This window comes from Mauremys reevesii, linkage group 9, assembly GCF_016161935.1.
Source record: "Mauremys reevesii isolate NIE-2019 linkage group 9, ASM1616193v1, whole genome shotgun sequence".
Classification (NCBI taxonomy): Eukaryota; Metazoa; Chordata; order Testudines; family Geoemydidae; genus Mauremys; species Mauremys reevesii.
The window spans coordinates 96,488,775-96,514,523 of record NC_052631.1 but is presented as its reverse complement, the minus strand read 5'-3'; the positions used below and the strand labels follow the sequence as shown (position 1 = coordinate 96,514,523).

General features: G+C 41.6%; 1 long non-coding RNA gene across 2 annotated transcripts; it reads right to left on the bottom strand.

The window, feature by feature from the left end:
* Positions 1-1,288: 1,288 nt before the first annotated feature.
* LOC120372231 lies at positions 1,289-24,752 on the bottom strand. 2 transcript variants are annotated; one of them, XR_005584806.1, is made up of 4 exons: positions 24,614-24,752; positions 17,384-17,450; positions 1,768-1,841; positions 1,289-1,328 (listed from the first exon to the last, which is right to left on the bottom strand). It is a non-coding gene; the product is annotated as an uncharacterized LOC120372231 (long non-coding RNA). The 2 variants fall into 2 exon arrangements; XR_005584805.1 differs by lacking the exon at positions 24,614-24,752 and adding an exon at positions 21,611-21,706.
* Between the last annotated feature and the right edge of the window lie 997 nt (positions 24,753-25,749).

Sequence of the window (25,749 nt, the reverse complement as noted above, 5' to 3'; positions counted from 1 at the left end):
AAAGTTCTTATTGGTGATTTGCACAATAGATTTGTCAAACTATTTTCAAACAAGGAGCGATCCCTCCTGTTTATGCATTTCAGGTTGCCCATCAGGGAACAGGAACAATACCATTTGCTGTAGGTGATAGTACAGAAAATGAATAACAAATACTCATAGTGACTTATGCATAGACACTAGCATAAAATTTATTGCGGGGGGGTGGGAAGCCTTCATGGAATGATTGTAAATATTGAGTAAATTAGTAAAAATGACAACCTGTTTGTAAATGGGGGGGAAAAGGGCTAAATTAGTCAGATAAATATTCCGAGTATGTAATTCAGCCACTGCCAATAAAAAAGACGCCCTCTTCGAGTCAATACAACTGTCAGCATTGAAAAAGAGATCAATGCAAAAGGGCAATTAACTGCTTTTGAAATGGTGAAAATGTGCTCTTTGGGTATAAGCATCAAAACAGCACATTCTGAGCAATCTATTTCTAATTTAAGGTTATTGTGCGGTATCCACTTTTTTCATCCTTCCAACCCATAAATCCTCTCAAAGATTTTCATCTAATGGCCTGGCAAGTTCTATATTGCTTCCACTGCTTATTATCAAAAGACTTACAGTAGGATGTAGTCACGTCCGTCCCCCAACTCCCCCGCCCCATTAAAACAGGCATTCCCTGAAGCTCACTTTCGGCTTTTCTTGCTCTGAATTTCAGCCATCACTCAGGGTTATGTTATTAACTTAATCACATTAGATCCTTCTGGTTGTTGTAAAACAGGCCATTCTAGGAAGCTTCCTGTTGCTCCCTTGTGTCACTTAGATGGTGTGAGGCTTACCACTGTTCTAGTTTAGTCGTGTTATAGATAACTAGCTGAGACAGCAGCTCCACTTTAATAATGTACTGTTCTGCGAACAACGCTGAAGTGCACTGGACTAGTTGTACCTCTTTATTTAATTAGTTGTTCTGAAATGATTTCTTGAAATAGCTTCTTTTTTTCCCTTCCGTAAAGTGTATGTTAGGGGAAATGTCATTCCAGACAGACAATCATGGAATAGCAGCAAGGACTCTTCGAACAGCAAATCTAGGTAGCCCTGTCTCCTGCTATTAAATTCTGGGTGAAATATACCCTGTCAACTGCTGAGATTAATTTTTCTATTTTTCACTTCTCTGTATTTAAGAAGCTCCTATTACTAAGATAAATTGTGAAGAATTTAAACTTCTGAAGTTCTTTTTCTATATTCTTACCTGTATCATGATGCTGAAGTTTATAGGATGCTAAAACATACCAAGGAAAAGATTGCCCATCAAAGCGGCTTGGAACACACTGGTGGAGGTTTTACTATATATTTAGAAAATAAACATTAGATGGTTACCATGAGTCAGACATTAGGTTTATCTCACTAGATATTTATTTAGAAGTACATGATTTCTAAATTGGAAAATCTATTTCTTGCATCAAAATTGTTCCCTACAGGTCTATTCGCTTTCACTTCACTTGCCTTTAAATTTGAGGAGAGAAGAATTTCTCAGTGGAAAATATGGAGTTAGGAACAGGGATGGGGAGGTAGTTTTTCCCTTGGAAGTATTGGGGAACCAGATTAAATAGATATAATAAATATTGTGCTACTGCAATATTTTTATAGCAACATGTGTGTTAAATGATAAAAGTTGTAATAATAAATTAAGCTAATTTATATTGTACAGATGTAGCACACCAGCAAAATGTGTTTCATGTCCACTTTAGTGGATCTGTCATTCAAAGGAAAATGCCCAGTTACCTCTGTTAGCTGAGGAGTTATTTCTTTAGGTCAGATCCATACGAAGGTGCTGAAGATCACGGATTCCCATCCTTCTGATGACCCATGCAAGAGAGAGGTTCTTACATTAAGACACCAAACTAATATTTTGAATTCTTCTGCTTAGTACAAGCTTTTGGCTGGCAGGACTCCACTGATTTCTGTGGAGTCACGTAAGTGGAGAATTTAGCTCGCTATATTTAGAGGGAGAGAAGCATGTGGCATTGAGGCAAGGTCATGGGGGGGGGGGGGGGAGGCTTTTTGTTATGAAAGACTACCTGAAATATAGACTATCGGATATAATTCAATTGATAACTACTGCTGGCTATTAGTGAAACCACAGGGCACAGCCAAGTAAAATGTTATATTCAGGAATCTGTGCAATGTAGTTAGAACTTGACCCTGAAGACAGTAGGGAGTTTGTCGGCACAGAATAGCAGGATTGGGCCCTAATGGAACCAAAGGGTTAAAGCTTCAAGTGCGAATTGATTCTTTAAGAATTAACTTCTGCCATATTGAATTCTTCTGTCACTACAGGACTCTTTACTATGCACTCTACTTCTTTATATGACCCATCTGTGCTAGTGCTCCTGACTATATGAGGTCTATTACAATGCTAGTGCGATAAACACCTTCAACATTCAATTCTCAGTTTCTGAAGATGCTGCTCTAAAGAGGTAATATATTTGCAAATGTCTGCACTGATTATTAGCATTGTGTTAATCACCTTCTGTCTAATGTTGTCATATCATTTGTTTGCTTATAGTATCTGTCACAACCTTCACTTGGCTTTACAGGGCCTAATCCTGTACCACGTTTGAATGCTTGGTACTGCCCTGGCATGAAGGGTCAGAAGAATCTGTCTTCCCCCTTCCTCAGCTCAACTGCAGATCATGGACAAGGAAGTGAAGGGATTTTAGTTACTTGAAAATTTCCAGGTCCTTCCCACTCCACAAACCCCTTACAGTGAGCCACTTGGAGCTCACTCTGAACAGGGCGTGTGGACCCTGAATTTGAGCACCGTGAATCCTCTGCTCCCTGTGCCTCGCTGCTCTGTTCCTACTCCACAGTGGAGGTGAAACTCCTTTTGATTTGCACCTACAAGTCCTTTTGTGAGTACCTAACTGCAGGCACAATTTCTGAGGGTGTACATAGTTACAAAGTCGAGTGCCTTCATTGGGAATTTCAGTGGGCTTTGGATAGGCCTGAGAGAAACCTGGCCTCGGTGTGACTTTTGAACATAACCCTTGATGTCTATGGGAGATTGTTTTGGAGGAAGCTGGTTTCATTACTCTGTAATATTTTCTGCATGAGCAAGGCACAAATACTGAGGAAATCATATTTACTTAACTAAGATTACATCTACTCTGCAGCTGCATGCATGCTTCCCAGAGCCAGTAGACAGACACACACTAGCTTTGCTCGAGCTAGCTTGCTAAAAATAGCAGTGTAACTAGGGGCAGCATGGGCAGTGGCTTGGGCTAATCACATACCTAGGGGGTCTGTGTGGATCTGTACTCCGGCAGCTAGCGTGAGTGGAAGGCTGGAAGCCCAGGCTACACTGCTATTTTTAGCACGCTAACTTGTGCAGAGATAGCATGTGCCTGTCTGTCCATGCTGGGAAGCATGCTCCCAACTGCAGTGTAGACATATTTATCCCAAGGGGGAAAAAAACCAGCACGCTTTTAATGATGATCACAGCAGATGCAACATTTTGTGAAAATTCATTTGACAACTGCAGACTTCTTGGCTATTCTTTCAGTTGCTTGGACACCGTGTCTGAGCGAATGCAACAGAAGAGGATTTGTATATTCAAAATGTGGGAGATGGTTGCAGTATTTTTGTGGCATGTGACCTTCATGCCTGGTGAAGGAAAAGCCATGCTGTATACCCATTCTTCAGTTCTGTCATGCTATGTAGGCTGTGCCATGCTAGAAGACAGCTATGACAACCAGCATTGCATGTCTCAACCAAAAATTTGGAGTTGGGATCCCTGTATGCTACACAAATTTCCCTGACTGCTTTATCATTTTCCATACATTACTTGTCAGTTGTTTCTGTTGCTACCCACAGTATTCTAGGAAAGGTGTGCAAAGAAAACCTAGGTCTGATAGACCACAAGATGTGACTGTCTCTATTGCTTTTTGTTTTGTTTATTGAGAAATTAACCTCTTGATGAAAATAAAGAGGACTTGACAAGCAGCCCCTCACAGGAGTTATATGAGCTTTAACCTTTGCATGATATTTTAGGAAAACATTGTCTGGGATAATCTATCATAGACCAATGTTTCAGAATATCTGTTGTGACTCCGGTCTTCCAGCACAAGAATAAATGTAGTTCAGATGTTAGCACAATAAACCAAGCCTGAGACCACCCTCTGCAAGCTCCTGAGCACATCGAACTCCTAATCAGGTCAATGGAAGTGGAGGGCTCCTGGCACCTAACAGGAGGTCCTCTGCAACTTGCAGGATCAACCCCCTATTGATATTATCAAACTCCCAAATTGTTACTGGCCACTGGTGGGGTCAGTGGTGGGTGAAAGTGTAGTGTAGACAGAACTCCGGTGTTTTACTACCATCTTGACTAATCCTACTCAGTGTTTAACAAATACCAGCCTCCACCATTGCTACCATGAGTGGAATTGCGCTGGTAGTGAATTATATCCATGAAATTTGTGAGTGTAGATAGTGTCCAAAAGAAAATGGATTATTCAAAAAGCACAGTCCAGAAGCTAGAACTAAAATGCCACAGCCCCCCAGAATGAATAAGACGCTTAAATCTAGCCTTGGTTGTGTTTCCAGGTTGGTTGGTTGATTGAACACAGACTGTGTGCCTGAGTTTTGTGCGTTGCAGGCAGACAATTTTTCAGGAGGATTGCTTCTGCCCAGCTCCTGTGTGGATATCCAGACAATTGGGAGAGCCACTTCTAAATCTCCTTAATGGTAGAATTTAGCCCCAAGTATTAGGCTCGGAAGAGGAAAATGGCTTTTAGCTGGAATTGTGAGAAAGGTGTCTCTGATGTATAAGAGAAATCCACTTTCTCTATAAATCGCTAATCTATTTTCTCTAAATACTATATGGGACCAATTTGCAGACTAGGAATGTGCATGTGATTGTATACATGCACGCGCATGCACAGCACTGAAAATGCACAAGTCACACATCTAAAGAAGTGACTACCTGAATGTGCACTCAAATCCAAGACTGCATTTGCCAAATAGTGCATCCAAAACTGGCATGAAAGTCCTTATCTTTTGCATATGTGCGTTTTCAGTGGGTTGATGGCCCTAAACGTTGACATTCCACCAGATGCAAACTGAAATCCTGAAAACCAGGTGTATAACAGGAACACTAAAATGACCTTAACAATAACATTGTTGGATGTGGTAGAATGATACCAAACGAATTTTCACCTGCAGTACATCAAGGTCTGGTTTAAATGTTCAGGCCTGATCCCTTCCTTTTATTTTAATTTTTTGTTTCAGTGTCCTTATCTAATTCCTTGCATCTCTGTTATTTCTGGTTATCTTTGTGCACTACTAGAAAAAGAGGGGTGACTGATTCTTGAGTTCCTTTTAATCCTATAATCTTCTCCAGTTATTGTACACTTTCTGGTTATGGAGTTAAGCTTTATGTTGCCTCTGCTAGTTTTGTGTTTTTTCTGGTAGGAAAAAAATCCTTGATTGTTTTTCAGAAACAGTTCTGCTATTGCTTTAAGTGTGTGCAGGCATGCATGTAGCTTGGAGATAATCTTTTCAGAGAACTACAGGTAGCTGGATTTTATAGTTTTTTATTTAATTTGCTGACACGTAGGCAAATATTTAAGTCTGTGCTTCCGCATGTGGCTAGAATGTGCTGCTTTTTATCTGGAAGAAGCTTTTTCCCCCGCAGCACTCATGTCACTTCCTTGTTGTCCCTAGCCCATTTACGAAATGCTAAACCAACCTTTGGCAACCTCACAGTTTCACGGACTCTGATTTTCTTTTTTGCTAGGACTGGCAAACCTATTTTTTACCTTCCTGATACTTCCCCAGACTACGAGGGGAACTGCCTCTTTTTATTAGCATATTTTCAACCTTTAATAGTAATCCAGTAAAGCCTTGAATAATAATTTGCTATTAATATTGTCAACAGACAATGACTATTTCATGCCAGGATGAACATGGGTTCTGAATCTTTAAGATCATGTAGTATCAAACTTCAAATTAAGAAATTACATGGAAGAAAGCTCCGATTAATAGCTATTAGCATTAAACTTGGCATTTTATTTAAAACACATGGCACATGCTTAATAAAATAATGTGCTGCATTTTCCTCGAAGCATTTCTCTGATTATTTTTAGAGAGATCTTCTGAGCTGTGCTAACAGAACTATCCAGGTGTGCATATTGTCTCATAGTGTCTGAGTGACAAACATGTCTCTTCTCATACTAAATGGGTGTCTTACTACTTCCAGTCATAATTACTTCTGGGGTGTTTTGCATCAGTGGTTCCACGTGAAATTTTGTGTCAAGCTTAAACACAACTTATAAGGCACCAATTGTATCAGGTTGTATGTGACAGACATTTTGTTTTGTAAAAAGCCAGTTTTCAAGCCTTGTTGTTAACAAAGGACTAGACAGGACAAATCGTATCAATACAGTGGAATGGGTGGGGCATAACTGCAGGGAATAGGAAGTAATTGCTTCTGAGTCACAGCTCAGCTGCACTGACCAATGCATTGAGTGGGCAGAGCCAAGCCTCCACCCACTTTTGCTCACCGTTCATCAAGCAGATGTTTCTTTTCCTGGGGGTTTTCTCTGGGTGGGATCAATCTACAGAAGCGATGGGTCTAATATACTTTAGAGCAGTGGTTCTCAAAGCCGGTCCGCCGCTTGTTCAGGGAAAGCCCTTGGAGGGCCAGGCCGGTTTGTTTACCTGCCACATCTGCAGGTCCGGCCGATCGCGGCTCCCACTGGCCGTGGTTCACTGCTCCAGGCCAATGGGGGCTGTGGGAAGCAGCACGGGCCGAGGGATGTGCTGGCCATCCTTCCTGCAGCCCCCATTGGCCTGGAGCGGCAAACCGCGGCCAGTGGGAGCCACAATCAGCCGAACCTGCGGATGCGGCAGGTAAACAACCCGGCCTGGCCCGCCAGGGGCTTTCCCCGCGCAAGCGGTGGACCAGCTTTGAGAACCACTGTATTACAGGAGTGGGCGGGTGAGGTTCTGGGGCCTGCAATGTGCAGGAAGTCAGACTAGCTGATCACAGTGGTCCCTTAAGACCTTACAGTCCATAGGCATGGGAAGTAGGGATGCGGAGGGTGCCGCAGCACCCCCAGGTTTTATGCGGGGTTGCTCGACCCAGCTGCTGGCTCTGCACATAAAACTTGGAGGTGTTTCCTGTGCCCATGCCCTGCTCCCAGCCTTCCACCCACACTCCACTCCCCAATCCCTCACTTCACCTGGGTCTTGTGTCCTGGCCACCGGCCCAACCCCACTGCCAGGCCTCCGCTCCTGGTGCCCATCCCATGCCGGGGCTCTGCACTTCGGACGCCGGCCCTGCTCCTCGGCTGCCGGCCCTTGTCTGGGGCTTCGCTCCCAGCCCCATGCCCACCCCAAACGGTGGCCTCAGCCCCCTTACCCTTGTCCGGGTCCCCGCCATCCCAGAGACACAGCCCTGCTCCAGCCTCAGGTTGGGGGCGGACAGAGGTTAGGGGGCTGACTTTCAGCACCCCACTACTAAAAATGTTCCAGCGCCACTGTTAGTCTATGAGTGTTAAAAATACACATTCTACTAGTGAAGAGGGAGAGTTTTCAAGATCTTGGGAACCGGGGGGCAAGCCACCACCTCTGTGTGCTTCGTGGAGCTGCATTTATTAATTTTAGTGTGGACTTCTGTAGCAATCCCACTGAATTCTTCCCCATAGGGCAGCATTCTTTGGAGCTATCTGGTGCCTGCCTGGCTCGGAAGGGATTAGAATCTAGACTGTTTCTGTTGTATCAGGGTCATAGTTATTTAAAACATGTTTAAAAATGGCATCAGTTTGGAATCTTCTTTAAACCTATCTTTAAATCTTGTTCCATTTGCCTTTGTCTCACTGTACTTAACCTGTAAATAGTTTAGTTACTATACCAATCAGTATCCAGGAAAGGTAACATGGATGGAGCTTTATGAATTTGTTACCAATGCTGAGTTATGTGCTCAATAAATTATGCTAACCAGTGCTTACATGCTCTATTGCTAACTTGTACCATAGCATCTTCCTAAGGAGCTTGCATTGAGCTTACCCATGCAGAGTTTGCTGCAGGATTGGGACCTCAGTGTCTCACTTGCATTTAAAACTGCAGATTGAATTTAAGTTTTCTAATAAACAAAATACCTTCTAAATAATTCATGGCTGGGGGAGGATTAAACTAGCATGTCTTTAAAAATGAGTTCAGTCTTATCTGGGACCACAAATGCTAAAATACCTTAATCGCAATGTTATGTGCATAGAGATTAGGTATTATTTAACTGTACATTTCTATATCTTTTAGTAATAGAGACATGCTAATACTTTTTTTTCCCCTCTTCCCTCAACTCTGAATTCCCCGATTCTGTGGTGCTCGACTGGAGGAAATTAAAAAAAAATATAGATTTGTTTTTCTGTTTTTAATTTAAATTAACACTTAGGTTACTGACGTACTCTCACCCTTAATTCCAGTTTAGTGTAGTCTTTTGTTTGGGCCGATATCATGTTTTAAACAATACCATAGAAGCTGTATTTTGGATAATATTCTGTAGACAGAACAATACTTTTCAAATTTCAGAAGTTTTTTGTTGTTTTTTAAATATAAGACCTTTTGAAAAGGTTCTAAGAAGGTGGTGGGCAAGGCGGGCCACCAGACCTTTGGTTTACATTTGCACAGCTGCCCGCAGCTCCCAGTGGCCGCAGTTCGCCGTTCCCAGCCAATGGGAGCTGCAGGAAGCAGCAGCCAGAATGTCCCTGAGGCCTGCCACTTCCTGCAGCTCCCATTGACAAACCGTGGCCACTGGGAGCTGTGGGGGGCCATGCCTGCGGACGGTCAACATCAGTAAAATGTCTCGTGTCCAGCAATCAGATTACCCTGATGGGCTGCAGGTTACCCACCCCTGTTCTAGAGGTTAGAATCCACCGCTTCTGTAGATTGACTCCTCCAGACCCCCTGGAAAAGAAATATCTGCTTGATGAATGGTGTCTTAATTTTTTTTATATATCTTTTTGTTGTTTGAAATCAGCGGTTATAGATTGAGTTACTGCAGAGGAACAATGTCTGCCATGGATCTGGATATGCTGCCATTAAATGCCTACTTTATATGCAAGTGAACCTGAACTAGGTTCTAAGATCCCTCCTGCGAGGTACTGTGAGTCTTCATTTCAGATTTATTTTAGTGGCAGTGGAGGAAACTTAGCATCCCACAGGATCATGTCTTATGTCTACTTATTAGAACAGGTTTTTTTTCTACCTCAACTGCAACAGCTGCGTGAACACTGATATATTTAAGTCCTTATCTTGCTTTTTCTAAATCCTCTTCGATTTGCTCATATATATATATTACAGAATTATGCTTACGCTAAAATGCTCGGACTGTGTCCAGATATAATCCACACCTGTGTTACAGTACTGTGAATTTGTTTTATGGAATATAATTTATCATGCAATTAAAAAGACCCCCTCTAATTATGCTTTCTCCCTTAGTAACGGTTGGGTGTCTTGCGCTCTAACAGTAAGGCACATTTTCTTCTTCCTCTAGGCTACATACCAATTGTTTAGTCAAACCATTAATCGCTACATCAGTTTGCTTAACTCAGTAAAACATTTCTATGGGTGCATCTATGCTGCACTCTTCTTTTGGTGGCATGTACATGCATATCTAGTCCCCCTAGCATGGGTATAATAGCAGCACAGCAGTGAGGAAGAACGAGTAAAGACACGCTCTACTTGCCCAAGCTATGCCTCCTTGTCTACGGCTCTTCTTAGCAGTGTAGGGTCCAGGTGCCTCCCACTGCTTGAGCCCTTCCCTGCTGCAGGGAAAGGCTCTGCCAGTTCTCTGCTGCTGGAGTCCTTCCTTGTTGCCTCCCCTCTGTCAGAGGTTTTCACTGACATGCGTAGCTACACACAGTGTGCTTTGCACTGGCATCTAGCTACCTCTTTGCTACACGCTGTCACTCGTTGCGCGTATTGTAGACGTAGCCTATGTGAAGTGTTCAGTAAAACAAGATAGCCCCAAACACTTGTAAAGCAGGATGTGTAGGTGGATTTCTGTTTTCCACAACCACAGTTCATATTCTCAGGCAAAAAATACCTCCATCAAGCTGGATTTCTGTGGTTTGAGAGGTACGGTTTTATATCAGTTACTTAAAGGGGCAATACCCTCACAAATGTTAGCCTAACATTTTAAAGAAAAGGTTACGTTTGCAAAAGCAACAAAGTAAAAAAAAATTGGGGAAATGCACATACTTCTGCTTAAGCAACATTAACTTTCCCCATATATCACCACCCACAAAATAACTAAAATGTGGGAGACAGTCTTAACCTCAAACTATGCACTTTTTTCATTGTTTCAGAGACTTTGAAAACTGATAAATATTTCAATGGGCTTCCTTACTCTTGTTGACAGACTGTTGATTACTGTCTAGGTTTTAAACAGAAGGGCCCGTATCTTTATATTGCTACTGCAAATGGCCTGTCTTTTAAAGATCAAGTGCTATTGATGGACAAATGCTTTTACTTGTGACCAAATGCAGAACAATCATTCGGGATAATTTCCCCAAAAATTCATGGGCGTTTCCAAATCTAAAAAGATTGTCATACTGTGAGATTTAGCATATACACACAAGTATTGCATCTGGGGATAAGAACTTCTTAATGGCCAGATTAAAAATTAGATATTGACGATAGCAAAGTTATGTAGACATAAGGGCAGATTTTCAAAGGACGTCCGCACTATCAAGAGTGCCCACAAAGAGATCTCCAGGCATCCAAAAAAGACAGATGATCCTTTTCAAGGGCTTTATCCCAACAAGAATAGGAAAACCATTCTGCAAGGGACAGGTGGACAACAGGCTTATTCCTGGGGGAATTCTGCACCACTGGTGCATGCAGAATTCATGTCCCCTACAGATCTCTTTGCTTCCCTGCAGAAAAATGACTTTCTGGTGGGGAAACCACAAGAGCAGTCACGCACCACTCTCCGGCAGCACAGGTGCATCATTTCGGGTGCCCAGAGCAGCTAGTGCAGAGGTAAATTACTGTGCAGGGAGAAGGGTGGTGCTGGGGACTCCTACCCTGTGCTGAGCTCAGCTGCTACTCCTGGCTAGGCTGGGGGCAAGGGAAGACAGGACAAATGAGCATTCATTTTGCACCAAATCAAGATGTCAAGAACAAAATGAATCAAGGTACCAAGGACATTTTTTAAAAAAAAGTAGTTCTTTAATTGCCTATACACCAGTGCTAGGATCCTGGGCAATACATAAGCAATTCCTTGTTTATGAGAATAAATTGAAACTAGTTGGCATCACTGATATCTGGTGGGAAGAGTGACATTATTAGAATATTAAAATCCTTGGTGATAATCTATTTAGGAAAGATTGAGTGGGCAAAAGGGAAGGGAAAGTGACACTGTCAAAATGGCACTACCTGTTAATGAGACATTGACAATGCTGAAGCAAATTATCTTGAATTCTTTCAGATCAGTGCTCTAACAGATAAAGCACAAGATGGGGAACTAACTGGTGTCTGTAACAGATACCAAAAACAACACTAGGGAACTGGTTGGTTTCTTAAGCATCTATCTATAATGGATAGAAGGTGGAGAAAACTCTTATCGTGGAGGACTTGAAACTGAATGACATACTGCAAGTCTTATGCTGTCAGTACCAAAATGTCCTTGGAATGTTTAAAAATTATAGATGACAATTTCCTAAATCAAAAAATATTGTGTCCAAAATGGGGAATTCTGTTTTAGACCTCATTTTGACTACTAAAGAGGAACTGATCAGAGAACTGAAAGTTCTCAAAGTAAGTTGTTTAGGTGAAGTGATCATGACTTGATTACATTTTGTTACATGCAAACAAAATAAAATTCCAACCAGAAGCATATATAGCTGTGGATTTAAAAAGGGCAATTTTTTTTTTTTAAAAAATACATGAGCGAAATCAATTGGAAGAAAGAATTTAATCAGAAAAATCTGAATGATAACTGGGAATGGTTAGCAATGTTTTACTATATGCCCCAAAAGGCAAAGATCCACAGTCATGAGAAGCAGCTATAGTATTTTAAAAAACAACAACAACAACTTGGCTTAGAAAAGAAGTAAAAGCAATGATAAAATATATCAAACAATATATTAAAAAAGGAAAAAAATGATAGCAATGAGTATAAATTAGAAGCTAGAAATTGTAGAACATTGATAAGGGAAGCAAAAGTACAAAATGAAAAATCAGCAGAAATAAAGAGGATAAGAAGCCATTTTAAAACTTATTAGGAACAAAAGGAGTCCAGACAGTGGTATTATCTATTACTTGATGGAAATGGTAGAATTGTCAATAATGCAGAATAGACAGAAAAGTTCTATAAATATTTCTGTTCTGTAAGTGAGAGAAAGTTAGATGATGCAGGGACTTAAATTGACTACTTTTGGGGGGGCTCTTTAGACACTGGGCCCCCCACCCAGAGCCCCCAGGCCCAGCTGCCTTCCCACCCCCATCGTCCCTTCTGTCCCCCCAGGCACACTCCAGACACTTACTGGAGGCTGAGGGCAAGGAAGGGACAGGACTCAGCAGGCTTCCACACGCCCCCTCTGGCAGCGCTGTGCTGCCAGCCTTACTTCCCTGCTCTAAGCATCATCTGGTGGGTCTCAGTGGAAGTGCTAGCTGCAGTGTCTTTCCCAGGCATGTCCCTTCAGCCACGCTCAGCCCAATTCCCATCCTGGCAGAAAGCGGGGAAAATGGGCTCAAGAGAGGGAATCCCAGGGCAGGGGGCCAGGGTGCAGAAGCTGGGGCAATGGTGGAAATGATTATTGGGGAGGCCCGTGTCCCTGCTTTCCCTCCCTTCCCCCCCCCCATGCACTCCCCTGATGTAGTCATAAGAACATAACATAAGAATGGCCATAGTGGGTCATACCAATGGTCCATCTAATTCATTATCCTGTCTTGTGACAGTGGCCAGTGCCAGATGCTTCTGAGGGAATGAACAGAACAGGGCAATTTTGGATGATCCGTCACCTGTCATCCAGTCAGAGGTTTAGGGACACTGAGAGCATGGGGTTTTGTCCCTGACTATCTTGGATAATAACCATTGATGGATCTATCCTCTGTGAACTTACCTAATTCTTGTTTTGAACCCAGTTGTAGTTTTGGCCTTCACAACATCCTCTGCCAAAGAGTTCACACAAATGCACGGTCAACCTGTGGAATTAGTACTTCCTTTTGTTTTTTAAACCTGCTACCTATTAATTTCATGAGTTGACCCCAGTGCATTTGTTATGTGAAGGGGTAAATAACACTTCCCTATTCACTTTCTCCATGCCGTTCACAATTTTATAGTATTGTACCAATATTTTAAAAGGGTTAAAGAGGATAACCCAGGTAATAGACCTGTCAGCCTGACTTTGATTCCAGATTAAATGGTGGGATGGCTAATACAGGGCTCTATTAATAAAGAATTAAAGGAGGGTAATATAATCTCAGTGAACTTGGGTTTATAGAAAATAGATCTTTTGTATAAACTAACTTCACATCACTTTTTGATGAGATTGCAAGTTGGGCTGAGAATGGGTAATAGCATTGATGTAATATGCTAAGATTTCATTGGACTTTCTACCACATGACCTTTTTTTTTTTTAAATTGAGAGACCAGAACAATATAAAATCAAAATGGCGCACACAAAAAGGGTTAAAAACTGGCTACCTGATAGGTCTAAAAATGTATTTGTAAACAGAGAATCACATTGAGCTGGTATGTCTTTTCTAGCGGGGTCCCCACATGGATTGGTTCTTTGCTGTACACTATTTAACACTATTTATCAATGGCTTGGAATAAAACATAAAATCATTCCTGATCAAATTTGCAGAAGACAGACTGGCAGAGTGGTAAGTAATGATGAAGACAGTTCTCAGAAAAAAACAATCCGGATCCCTTGGTAAATTGGGCACAAGCAAACAAACATAAAGGCAGACGTACAGCCAAATGTAAAGTCAGACATCTAAGAACAAACAATGTAAGCCACACTTACAGGCTCCGGGGAGACGATCCTGGAAAGTAATGACTCTGAAAAAGACTTCAGCATTATGGTGGATAAACAGCTCTATGTGAGCTCCCAGTGGCAATGCTGTGGCTAAAAGGGCGGTAGGCAATCCTTGGATATAAAAACAGGGAAATGAGATTCATATATTTTTAAGGCCAGACTGCGATAATCTAGTCTGATCTCTTGCATAGCACAGGCCATTTTACTTCCCTGAATTAATTCCGGTTTGAATTAGAGCACTTTTTTTTTTTTTAGAAAAAAAATCCTATCTTGATTTTTAAAATTCTGGGGGAGTGGTTTGTTCTTCAAATTAGGCCTATATGCACAAAATCAAAGCCATGCCTTCCAGAGTTCTTCAACTGCATGGGCATGCTATGTAAAAATGGATTTAAGATGCTCATATGCTGAGCACCTCTTAACCTTGATTATAAATCATTAATCAAATGTCTCTAACTTGCATACAAATAGTGCAATCCTGGGAGCTCCTTGATTGGCTGACTTAGCTCCAGCATCTGTGCATGGGCAAAGGACTTCATGTGCCATGCAGAGCAAGATTCTCCAGCAATAGCCTCTGCTGCATCAGCTACCCAGCCAAGCTGGACTTCATATCTCCTGGGGTGCATACCCCAAATCTTGCCCACGCCTGGTCTAAAAGGGGCCCTCTAGACTACAGAGCATTTATAATACACAGAGATACTACACATATTTTCTTCAGCCTTTTAAAAATGGTTTAAGATTCTGCTCTAGGAGGATAGTCCAAAGCCCACTGAAGCCACAGGACAGACTCCCACTGTGGGTGGAGTTTGTATCCAGTCCAAAGTGCAGTATACAGACTCTGAGAGCCGTTTGAGAGTGTTACTGTATCAATGAAATGGTGTACATATGCTGTAGGTAAAAGCAGAAATACTTCAGCTTGACTAATTCTAAATCGAAATATGAGTAACTCTCACTAAAGTCAGTGGAAGTTCTTCATAGTGTATGGTGGAAGAATCACACCCAGGAGATTTACTTTGTCATATTTTTGATGGGCTGCAGCAAGTCATCTCTGCCTGTGAGTTATTGATTATATCGTACCTTGTAAATAGTGTGAATGCTGCTACAGCTGTAGGAAACAGAATCTTTACCCTACAGAACAAAGCTCTGTCTTGAAGAAACATTGGTATTTCTGGGTTTATGTCCAAGTAGATGTCTCTGAGTAAGGATCTCTGGGTGAATTTCATCAGCCATAGTTCCAGGCCAATAAACTGTATGACTTTTCTATCACTTATTTTCAAGTTTACCCATGTAATGATTTCAGTGTTTTGTTTTATGGTGTCTTAAAGATAACTAATGTATTCTTCATGGGACTAAGTAGTAACAAAATAATCCTAAATCAGGGATGTACATTAAAGGTTGTCCTTATAACTAATTGTGAGATAACTGAGCAGCGGTGCTAAAGAAAATGAAGTAAAGCATTTCATGTTCAGAACCAGGGGCGGCTCTAGAAATCGGCCCCCCCAAGCAGGGACCCGCGCCGCCAGTCATGCCTGCAGGTCCCGTCCGCCCTCCTCGCTGGACCTGCGCGCGGCAGGCGGGGCGAGCCCAGAGGCCCCCCGAGCCCCCCCGAAGCGGCCGGACGGCGCGCAGCGCCTGCTTGGCGCGCTGGTGGCTAGAGCCGCCCCTGTTTAGAACCCATTGGTGTCAAGTAAATAAATGAACATTCAAATTAAACCTGTTAGCAGGGCTTCAAATCCAAAATGTTCACATGCTCTAAGGCTTTGTATTTTAAAAAATAAGTACAAAGCATCAACTTGACAGGACTTTCATGCAGATCAACTTTATATTCATGTTGCTGACTCATAGTTGGAATTGTTACTTAGCCAGCTGCTGTGCAATTTAAAAAGAAACATTTCTCCCTTAGCAGATATTTCTGTACAATAAAAATATCAAAAAACATCTTGCTATGTGTATGAACTATATCAGATTTTTCCACTTATTTACAAGCAATACCAATCACTTGCAAAAATCACTCTATAGTTTTGTTTTACACTGTGAGTACAGTGTCCCTATAAAATGTAGACTAATGCCTACAAGTGGAAAACTTGGTGTTCTCATGAAAGCCCTCTGTATAGCATATAAACATAACATCCTGTATTTGATTGAACAGCAGCAATACAAATAACCAGATTAAGCAGAAAATATTAAAAACTAATAGAGAAATGTTATTGCACAAAGATTTAATTTGAAGATTACAGCCATTATTCTTCTGGTGTAGCTTTTATAGACAATATATTCTCTAGTAAAAACAAAAATAAGCAGTTCTATAGAACATTATTTTTTAAAAGAAGCAATTTTGATGCATCTTGATTTAGTAGGAAGGGCTCATCCTTTTTCATGAATTCTGGAACTTTGACTTTTATTTTTTAATCCACTGCAAATGGAACTGCCAGCTCATTGAGGCTAAAGTTTAGGAGCTGCTCATTGATGATAAGAGGCAGTAGGCAGCATATGGAATCTGATACGGCAAGGACAGACTGAATGTCAGGACCTTAATGGGAAGAATTACTACAAGTCATTGAAAGTAATGGCTTGCAAAAAATCTCACTTGGTTACTTTCGGTGAGCTTCACACTCATCACACTATTTTTTTTTTTTTTGCCATCTGCTCCAAGACATCAAAACAAAGATGAAACATGAAATTTTATCTCTTTCCTTCATTTGCATAATGATGTGGATTTTACTGGCATGGCCAATGCTTTGGGCCATGACAGATTGTTTAACTTGTCAGTGTCCAGTTCTTAGCTCAGTCACGTGGCAATACTATCAATCAAACCCTATCGCACACTTCGGAACCAGTAGGTCAGAGTGACAAGCATTGTAAGGGAGGGAAAAGAAGAAAATACGAAACACGCCACATTTTGTTTCCCTTTAGTTTGCTGGATAAATCCCCCTTGCAGCTGTCCAACATTTTGATACTTCCTAAAAAACACCCAAACCACCCCACATCCCTCCTATGAGGGGAAACTAGCTTGTCAAGCTGTGAGAATGAGTTAAAACAAATGACAAAGGGAGCTTAGCGGAGAGCAGAGATAACCAGAAGAAAACCTGTTCTGCTTCACCAGAGAGCCAGGTTGTGGAGCAACCTTAAAACATGTTCATCAGGCTACCTGGGGCTGAAACTGTCAGGGAGGTTAGTTCTAACAGGAGCAAAGAGATTAACTAGTGTCAGTCAAGAAGCATCCTTACTTGTGCCTGCTGGCAGCTCAATGTTATAATCACAGCCAAATAAAAAGGGAAAGTATCTTCATCCTTTAGTGGCTGCCCAGAATAAAGGCATAAGGAGTGGTAATTTCTGCATCACCTCTGTCTTACCTGATATCCATGGTCCCAGCCACGTCAGGGAAGGGGTGACAGCCATGGCCCACTTGGAGTCAGGTAACTGAGGAACAAAGTATGTGTGAATCCCTAGACCTCCTTGTCTCCTCTTTTATGCAAATATATTCTGTAGTTAAAGTTGTGCATGTATATTTCTACCTATCAATCTATATGACCCCCCAGCCCACAGGAAACAGAGTAGAATGATGACAAATCTGAAGTGCTGTAGAGATGCAGAGTAGAGCACCGTCACTGCTTGCTTGACCATTTTGCTGTTTGCCAGTTTGTTTTTAAGACCTTCATTTTGGCTGTAGTATAGTAATGTGCCCGTAAGCCAGGGGCCACAAGGTGGCACCAGTGCCATGTGATGGTTGCCTCATTAGAGGCTTGATTTCAGGCATCTCTTGTCTCTACCTGGAAATCAGATAAAACACAAATGGCTTGATACATACAAGTAACTCCCTTTGGCCTCAATGGGAACCACCTGTATCTTGCTAACAATTATATCTGTTCCTCTCTTCTCATCTCTAGTGATGGCCAAACCTTAACAAGTTTGGTGTGTGGAATTCAGTTTGAATAAGCACCTCTAGGGATCAGAAGCTTACAGCTTTCTGTCCTCTACAGCAACATTTTCAGGATGAGGTTGGGCATTGGTCCCCACATCTTAGTGTATTTAGGGAACTAAGGGTAAGCTGACTCTCTAAATCCTTTGCTGAGGACAGCTATTTTACTCCTTGTCCTTTGGTGGGGACCAATAGGACCCAGAATCTTCTCAGTTGGCTCCTGTTGTTCTGTCACTATAAATCTTGGAAGCAGTCTGGAACTTATGCCCTCAAACGAATGCACTGGAGGACATGGAAAACCAAACCCTTATTGTTGGAATTAGGCAGAATGTTGCTAACCCAGTAATGTTGCTAACCCAAGCAAATTGGGATGAAGATTCATGCAGCTCTGCAACAGCATCCTGGTCAGAGTTCTAAAGTAACACAGATTCCTAGATATTCTTGGAAACGTCTAACGGCAAAGTTAGAGCTTGGCTTAGCTAATGTCAAAGCATTTCCCAAAGCTTTACTCCCAGAATCTATTTCCATCTCCTGGTTTCCTAGTCCAGGGTGGTAAAGGGTTCACAGAGGCAAAAAAGCCTGATAGGTATATATGTAACACAGCACCCCTTGGTGTGTCATTGTCAGAAGGGATTGAACTAGGGAGTCCTGGTTCTAAATGCATGAACCTCTTCTGCTTGAGCTAAAAGACCTAACGCTGTACGTCAAGGTTGTAGCAGGCCTATCAACATTTATAGCAGGGTTAGTCAATTTTTTTTTTGGTCAGGGTCCAAATATCTTGGTCAAAGGTATAGTCAAGGTCCAGCCTCCAGAGAAAAGAATAATAATAAAAAAAACCCAACAATAATAAGTAAAGAAAAAGATTTGGGGATCTTTTCAAAAGTGTCTGGCGGTCCTGATTTGGCCCACGGTCCACCTATTGACTACCCATGAGCTACAGTGTCCTAGCCACCACTAGAGGGGGACAGAGTGCCAAACTGAGTGCATGCAGCTTGTAAATTGAAGAAGGTTTTGGCAGAACTTGAATTGGGTCACAGGCAGGAAGAAGAGAGGATTTTGTGGGGGAGAATGTCTTGTGTACACAGAAATGGGGGGAGACCTTGGCCTATGTGTACTGAGCGCTGTGTGAAGCCTCTGATTCTTCCTGTAAAAATTGAGGGCCTGCAACCAGGTGGTCTTGGAGTGCTAGTCTATTTAAAATTCAGCCAGAAAGCATACAGAGAATAAACTTTACTCTACATAAGACCAATAAAAGGGCTCGTGAAGGATCCAAAGCTCAGTGGCTTTTTGAGGAGCCTGCTGTGCAATGGCTGGTGACTGTCCTCTGAGTGAAATCCACATTTTCTGAACACCACGTACATATATCTAAAGATCTGCATATGTAAGTGAAAAGAAATTGGAATTAATTGCTGCCTATCAGTGATGCTGAAGTAATATGGTTCAGGTAGTAAAGCAGCATGAGGTCTTTTTCCTGAACTAATAAAATAGAAATTGAGGAAAAGTGAGCCCAATAAAGCATTCAGATGAGTCTGGTGAATTTTTACTTGCCTCTAAACTTGCGTAGAACATATTGTCAATGATTGAGCCAGCGGAGATAAGTGAGAGAGAATACATCTTATTTTTATTATGTCATGTGGGGGATGTTTCACAGGCTGTGGAGGGGGGGGGACGTTTTGGGGGGAATAGAGACCCTTAAAAATGCATCCTCTTCCCATCCCAAGCCTACAACGATTTGGCACAGGGGACATCTCTGAGGATTTAGAACAGTCCCCCAGCTACTGCAGCCTCACCACTTCCTGTCCCCAAGGAGCAGTGAGAGGCCTGCAAGATTGGGCCCTGAGTCTCAGCTTCACAGAAAGACAATTCAACAGCGTAATGCAGCTGTTCAATTGCAGTTTGTACTCTTTCAGATCTATGTGCGAGAAAGGCACAGACAGTCCTGCTTAAATGTAGCAGCCTCAAAGGGCCCTGTTTGGCAGCAATTTACTTCCATGTTCTCTCTTTCTGAAGTATTCCTCAGAAGCTAATAAGTACACAGTGTTTGGATTTTTTTTTTTTTTTTGCTGTAAACCTAAAAAAAGTGTGAAAATACTTTTGGATAAGACAGAGGCTGTGAGTTTGTTAGCTCTGAACTGAGCGTGCAAGTCATTACAGCCACAATGCCCTGTTTTGTTTTATAATATGGTTTCTTTCATGTGTCAGCAGAGAGATGTAACTGCAGAAAAAAAATACTAGGATTCTGCTGAGATTGTTAAAGCTTGTAATTAATGAGAAAAATATTAGATGTTCACAGAAATAATTTCATTTACCACAGAAATATTGCACCTGGACATCTTATAAATAGCAACAAGGCTGGTTAAGCATTATATGCTGTTTCTATTTAGTGACAAACAGATCTTGAGAATTAAACAACAAAAAGCATAAGACCTGTGTGATAAGAATTAATCTGACCTCTGCAGATTTAAGGCTTAATTACAATTCTGTTCCAAGGCAGGAGGCTGTGTGAACTGCTGTTGCTAAACTGTACTGTGTAAACACTGCATACTGATGGAATTTGCTTGTCAACTCAACTGGCATTTCTGTACACTAAGCTTGTCTTTCTGTCAGCCAAGAGCATCCTGGGAAAAGATAAGTATCTTGGGGGAATGTGATCTGCATGTTTAAAAAGAACTCCCGAAAAAGGGCTTTGGCACACATTACATTTGCGATAGGTGGCTAGCCCCTGTGCTATACATTTTGCATACTTCTTAAATGATGGCATGCACTTTTGTTGCTTAAACTTTGATTGAAAGTGCACATTTTTATATTGCTCCACTGAACTAAGAATCAGTAAAAGATCTTGATGAAATATAGTGTGTAAGGCTGCCAATAAGCCAGAAGCCTTCTGAAAGGTTACATTTTTATTACAGTATTTATTTGCCTCCATACCTGTCCAATTTTAATCTCTAACATAACCCCCCCCACAATAAATTAAGAGTAAAATGATCTATCACACGGCTCTTCAGGTGTCTGTCTGGTCACTACAACAGGACTCTTAAGACTAAAACAGTCAAGATAGCAATTTCCTTTAGATCTTTTTTCACTATGTTGTTTATGACTTAATATTCCAGATTACTGCCTTCACAATCTAGATTAAAGTGGAAGTCAAGATCAGGTCAAGCTTCAACAATTGTTTTAGACATCTGAAACCTGGAGACACAGCCCACAATTCTTTCTTTACTGCTTTGTGTTTTTTACGGGTTGCTACAATGAAATGCAGCACAGAACTATCAACAAGTTTGTGATAGGTACTCTGTCTGAAAGCTGAGTGTCACACTAGTGCTACATTTCAAATGTACCCTTGGTTCTAGAAAGATCAGGCATTTGGAGATATAGGGTCCCGTGCTGCAAACACTTGCCCATGCAAGAACTATTACACATATAAGCAGTCCCATCAATGGGATTATTCTCGTAAGAAAAGTTCCATGTGTGTAAGTATTTGTGAGAGCGGGCCTTAAATTAGAAACAGGTGCACACGAAAAAGGCCTAGAAACTGAGCATTTTATTCTCCCCAAATCACCCTGTCACACAGGGTTGCTCATTGCACGTTATCTCCTAAATTCACTGCTACACTCATACAAATCAGTAATATTTTAGAAAGAATGAAATGAGATGACTTAACTGTGGGCATGCAATATACTCCCAACAACAGGGTTGCTTTTGTGTCCAATACATTCTGGGGTATTGCTGGAGCAGGCCACAACGACATCAGGAAGCCTCTAAAGAAAAAGATGTTATGCTGTTCCCCTTGCAGTCAGTGGCAAAACTCCTATAACCTCCAGTGGAAGTAGAAGAGCAAAAAGTATCTTTTAGGTGTATACTGAAGGCACTGTTTAGCCTGGCTGTTGGGAGCTTTCATCACACATTGCTGAAATGTACTTGAAATTTCCTTGTGATTGATCTTCAACTACCACTATCCACCACATCTCCTAGTGGTTACAGTTTGTGATGTGTGACTTTATCCATCTGTGGAGAATTAATAACGAGAGTGCACCCAGAACTAATTCAGCGTGGACATTAAAATTTCTAAAGAGGAAACAAAAATGCTGAATTGTTTCAAGCACTTTGGGGGGACAGGATTAGAATCCAAAGTGACCTTGACAAATCAGAGAATTGGTCTGAAATCAACATGATAAAATTCAATAGGGATAAATGCAAAGTACTTCACTTACGAAGAATCAAATGCACAAAATGGGGAATAACTGGCCAGGTGGCAGTCCTGCTGAAAAGGATCTGGGGTTTATAGTGGATCACAAATTGAACATGAGTCATCAATGTGATGCTGTTGTGAAAAAGGCAAATATGATTCTGGGGTGTATTAACAGGCATGCCATATGTAGGACAGAGGAGGTAACCGTCCTGTTTTACTTGGCACTGGTGAGGCCACAGCAGGAGTACTGTGTTCATTTCTGGGCACCACAGTTTAGGAAAGAGGTGGACAATATGGAGCGAGTCCAGTGAGGAAAGGTTAATGGACACGTTTAGTCTTAAGAAAGAAAAAAAAAAAAGACTGAGAGGAGACTTGATAACAGCCCCATTCTGCTTCAATCAAAATCCATGTTCTGCAAACATCACAGCCACTTCTAAAGTACACATATTGTAAAATTGCAATCCAGACAATGCACTACCCCACATTAACACAGGTACTACTTAGATTTTATTGTGTTTAGTCAGTCATTATAATTCAATGTGTGTGTGGTGGAAATACTTAGTATACTATGGTTTATATAGCCCTTTGTGTATATTAGTTGGTGGAACCGCAAAACTCTCTTCATGCTTCAATAAATATGCCAAATATCTGTAGCAACCTGCTGTTCATTGTGCCCAGATTGCCTCTTTGTAAGTAGGTATCAATCTTCACTACTTGCTGCATTCAACCTTTCCGAGTCTGTGACTGGGATCCATCTGTTCAGCTGTATTTGTTAGTGTGTTTTCTTACGACACATAGCCTTCAAAAATGTTTGTCTCCAAGTGGTGCCGTGATACCTGCTGTGTTGTATTTGTCAGAAACAATGGTATTCTAATAGTTTTAAACTCCGAAGAGAAGGTACATGTCAAAAGTCATGCACTTCTAGATAGCACAAATGTTTTGTTTCATGGAATCCATTTGTACTTTCAGGCCATATGAATTGTGATAAAAGGGCCAATTTTTTCTGTTTACACCTTTGTGGAGAAGTAGAAATTTTGGAGGAATTTTTGAATGAATTTTTTTTTCATTCAGTAACTAACACTAAAGGCTAACATTCCCTTTGTACACAGATTTTGCTTTTGAAATGTCTGTAGGGGCTATGTTGCAAGACTAGATGCATCAACCACAATGTAACTTATTTGGGTTTTGGCTCTGAAGCTTTTCCCTGTAATTTGTTTTTCGGTCCCTCTAACAGATATGGAGCAGATATGTTAAAAAGAAAAAAAAAAAGTAGGGGACATCAAAGGTCAGTGTGCATGGTCATGATCGTTCTAATGTATGTTTATGAACACTGTTTTGTATGTAATGTATTGATAAGACTTCAGCTAAAAGCTTCATTAAAAAAATAAAAAGGAAAAAAAGAGATCTAGTCCTTAGCCAGTGGCTTGAAAGACCTTTCAATTTTGGGGGAAAAGCTTTGATGGATAATTAAATCCTGACACTGCAGCTAATTCCCTGTCCTTCCAGGGAAGTGAAAATAAACTAGTTCTGTTGAATTAGTTTTCCAATAGTATGGTGATCTGTTGACTGCTGCAACAATATAGTTGTTACAGCTGTACTCCTGATCCGATAGGCTTATAATAACAGAAGGCAATCTCATCTGTGAATGCACAAGTGGGGTATGCATGTGATCATGAGTCTGGCATTATCAGCATCTGTGAAAAATTCCCTGTGATCCATAGATATTAAAGAACATTAGTTGAACAATTATGCTGGAATGGCAAGATCACAGGTGGCTGGCTATGTGCCATTTGTAGAGGTGTCACAGTAAATATTAAATAGAGGAACTCAAGGACCACATCACAGGTGATAGCCAGCATTTTACCTAGTATGAAAAGCACTTGCAGGCAGGTTTGTATCATGCAAAGCGATGCTAAAAACCTGGACAATGCAGGTATAGGTTTAAAAAAGTCTAACAAAAGCAAATACAGAAATGTAGTACAGCTATGCAGAAGCCGATTTTGAGACACCCCACACAAGACCTGAAGGGGTTAAAGCGGCTAGGGAGGCAAATTAACTGCCCTAGCTGCACCTGGAGGAGGATCCAGGGAGCAGGGATTAATTAGAGATGAGATTCAGCTGGACTGGAACAGGAGCTGACTCTGAGAGCAGCAAGGTGTTGCAGGGGAGCAGTCTGCAGTGACTCCCTAGGAGAGGGGAAGGTGTGTTTGGGAGAAGGGAGTTGTGGGACTGGCAAACCCAGAGAGGAGGGGGGAGCCGGACAGGTAGAAAAGGCTCAGGGGAAAGGCAGCAAGGTATACGATAGATCCTGGCTGCTGATGGGAGGGTCGCTGAGTTAGAACCTGGAATAGAGGACGTGCCTGGCTTCCTCTACCAGCCGCTGGGGAAGTGGCACAGACCAAGCACTTGAGAGCAAACTGCCTTGGACAGTTTGCCCTGAAAGGCTGATACCCTAGAAGGGGGAAACACACTGACCTGGCTGGAGGGTCAAGTCATGAAGAAGGAGCACCCGGAGTTTGAGGCAGAGCGAGCGTGTGGCAGCAGGGAGTGCAGTAAGCAGCAGAAAGAGGCCCCCGACCAGGAAGGAGCTAACCCCCAGAGGGGACAGGAGGAGGAAGTGGTGAGTGGACCTTATGACATCTGTCCAAGTACTGTGTAGGATACCAAAACCTGTCTTTGGGGCATTCAGACCAACATTTAACCTGCATGCTGCTTTGAATGCTCAAATGTGGGATTTGAGCAATCCTTATTAGTCCGATAGTCAAAAATTGGACCTTAATTGTGCAATGAATTAGTATTTTTTCCTCTTTGCTTTATACAAAATCCCCTTTTATAAAATAGTAATAAAAACTGGTGACTGCAACATGGAATATATAATTACCTATTTATCTATATACACATTTGAAGGGCTTCTTTTTTTTTTTTTTTTTTTGGTGGAGGTGTAAACACATTAGTGACACCTATGATTTTGGTTTAATAATCTCTATAAGAGATCTTAAAAGTACTACATGTGTAACATACCAGTACAAAATAACCATGGAGCCATTATTTGCACATCCAGACAGTGATCTGAACAAGTTTATGAGATCTTTGTCTGGGCACAGGTGTTTTTTTTTGTCTTTGCCATTCACAAACTGCAATGTTCCCTTACTGATGAAAATAACACTATTCCCATATACACCGATTCAGATTAGATCTGCTTTATATCAGGCTGTGTGGAGATTATGATGTGAGTCTACTCCAGATCTGCTCATTTGGTATAATATGTAGAATCGGGATACTTGATTATATTCCTGTGTCTATCAGACTTCCTCAGTCTTCTACAGAGATTTGGTCTCATGGGGGCTCTGCAACTTGAGTCAACATTATCTGCCCCTCTAATGCTCTTGGACCAGAGAGAGACAGCAACTCACTGCCTTGTCCAATCTCCTCCCCTGGCAGTGGGATTGCAGGAGTAAAGTCTCATGCCCTGATCTGCTCTTTTTTGCAATTTGGGGTCCCCTCTAAGTCAGGGCCCCACAGTTAATGGGGCTCTGAATTTACTTCTTCAGGTCACCACCTCCTCTTACTCACATTATCAGTCACATCATTCAGATTTCTTCAAGCTCTTC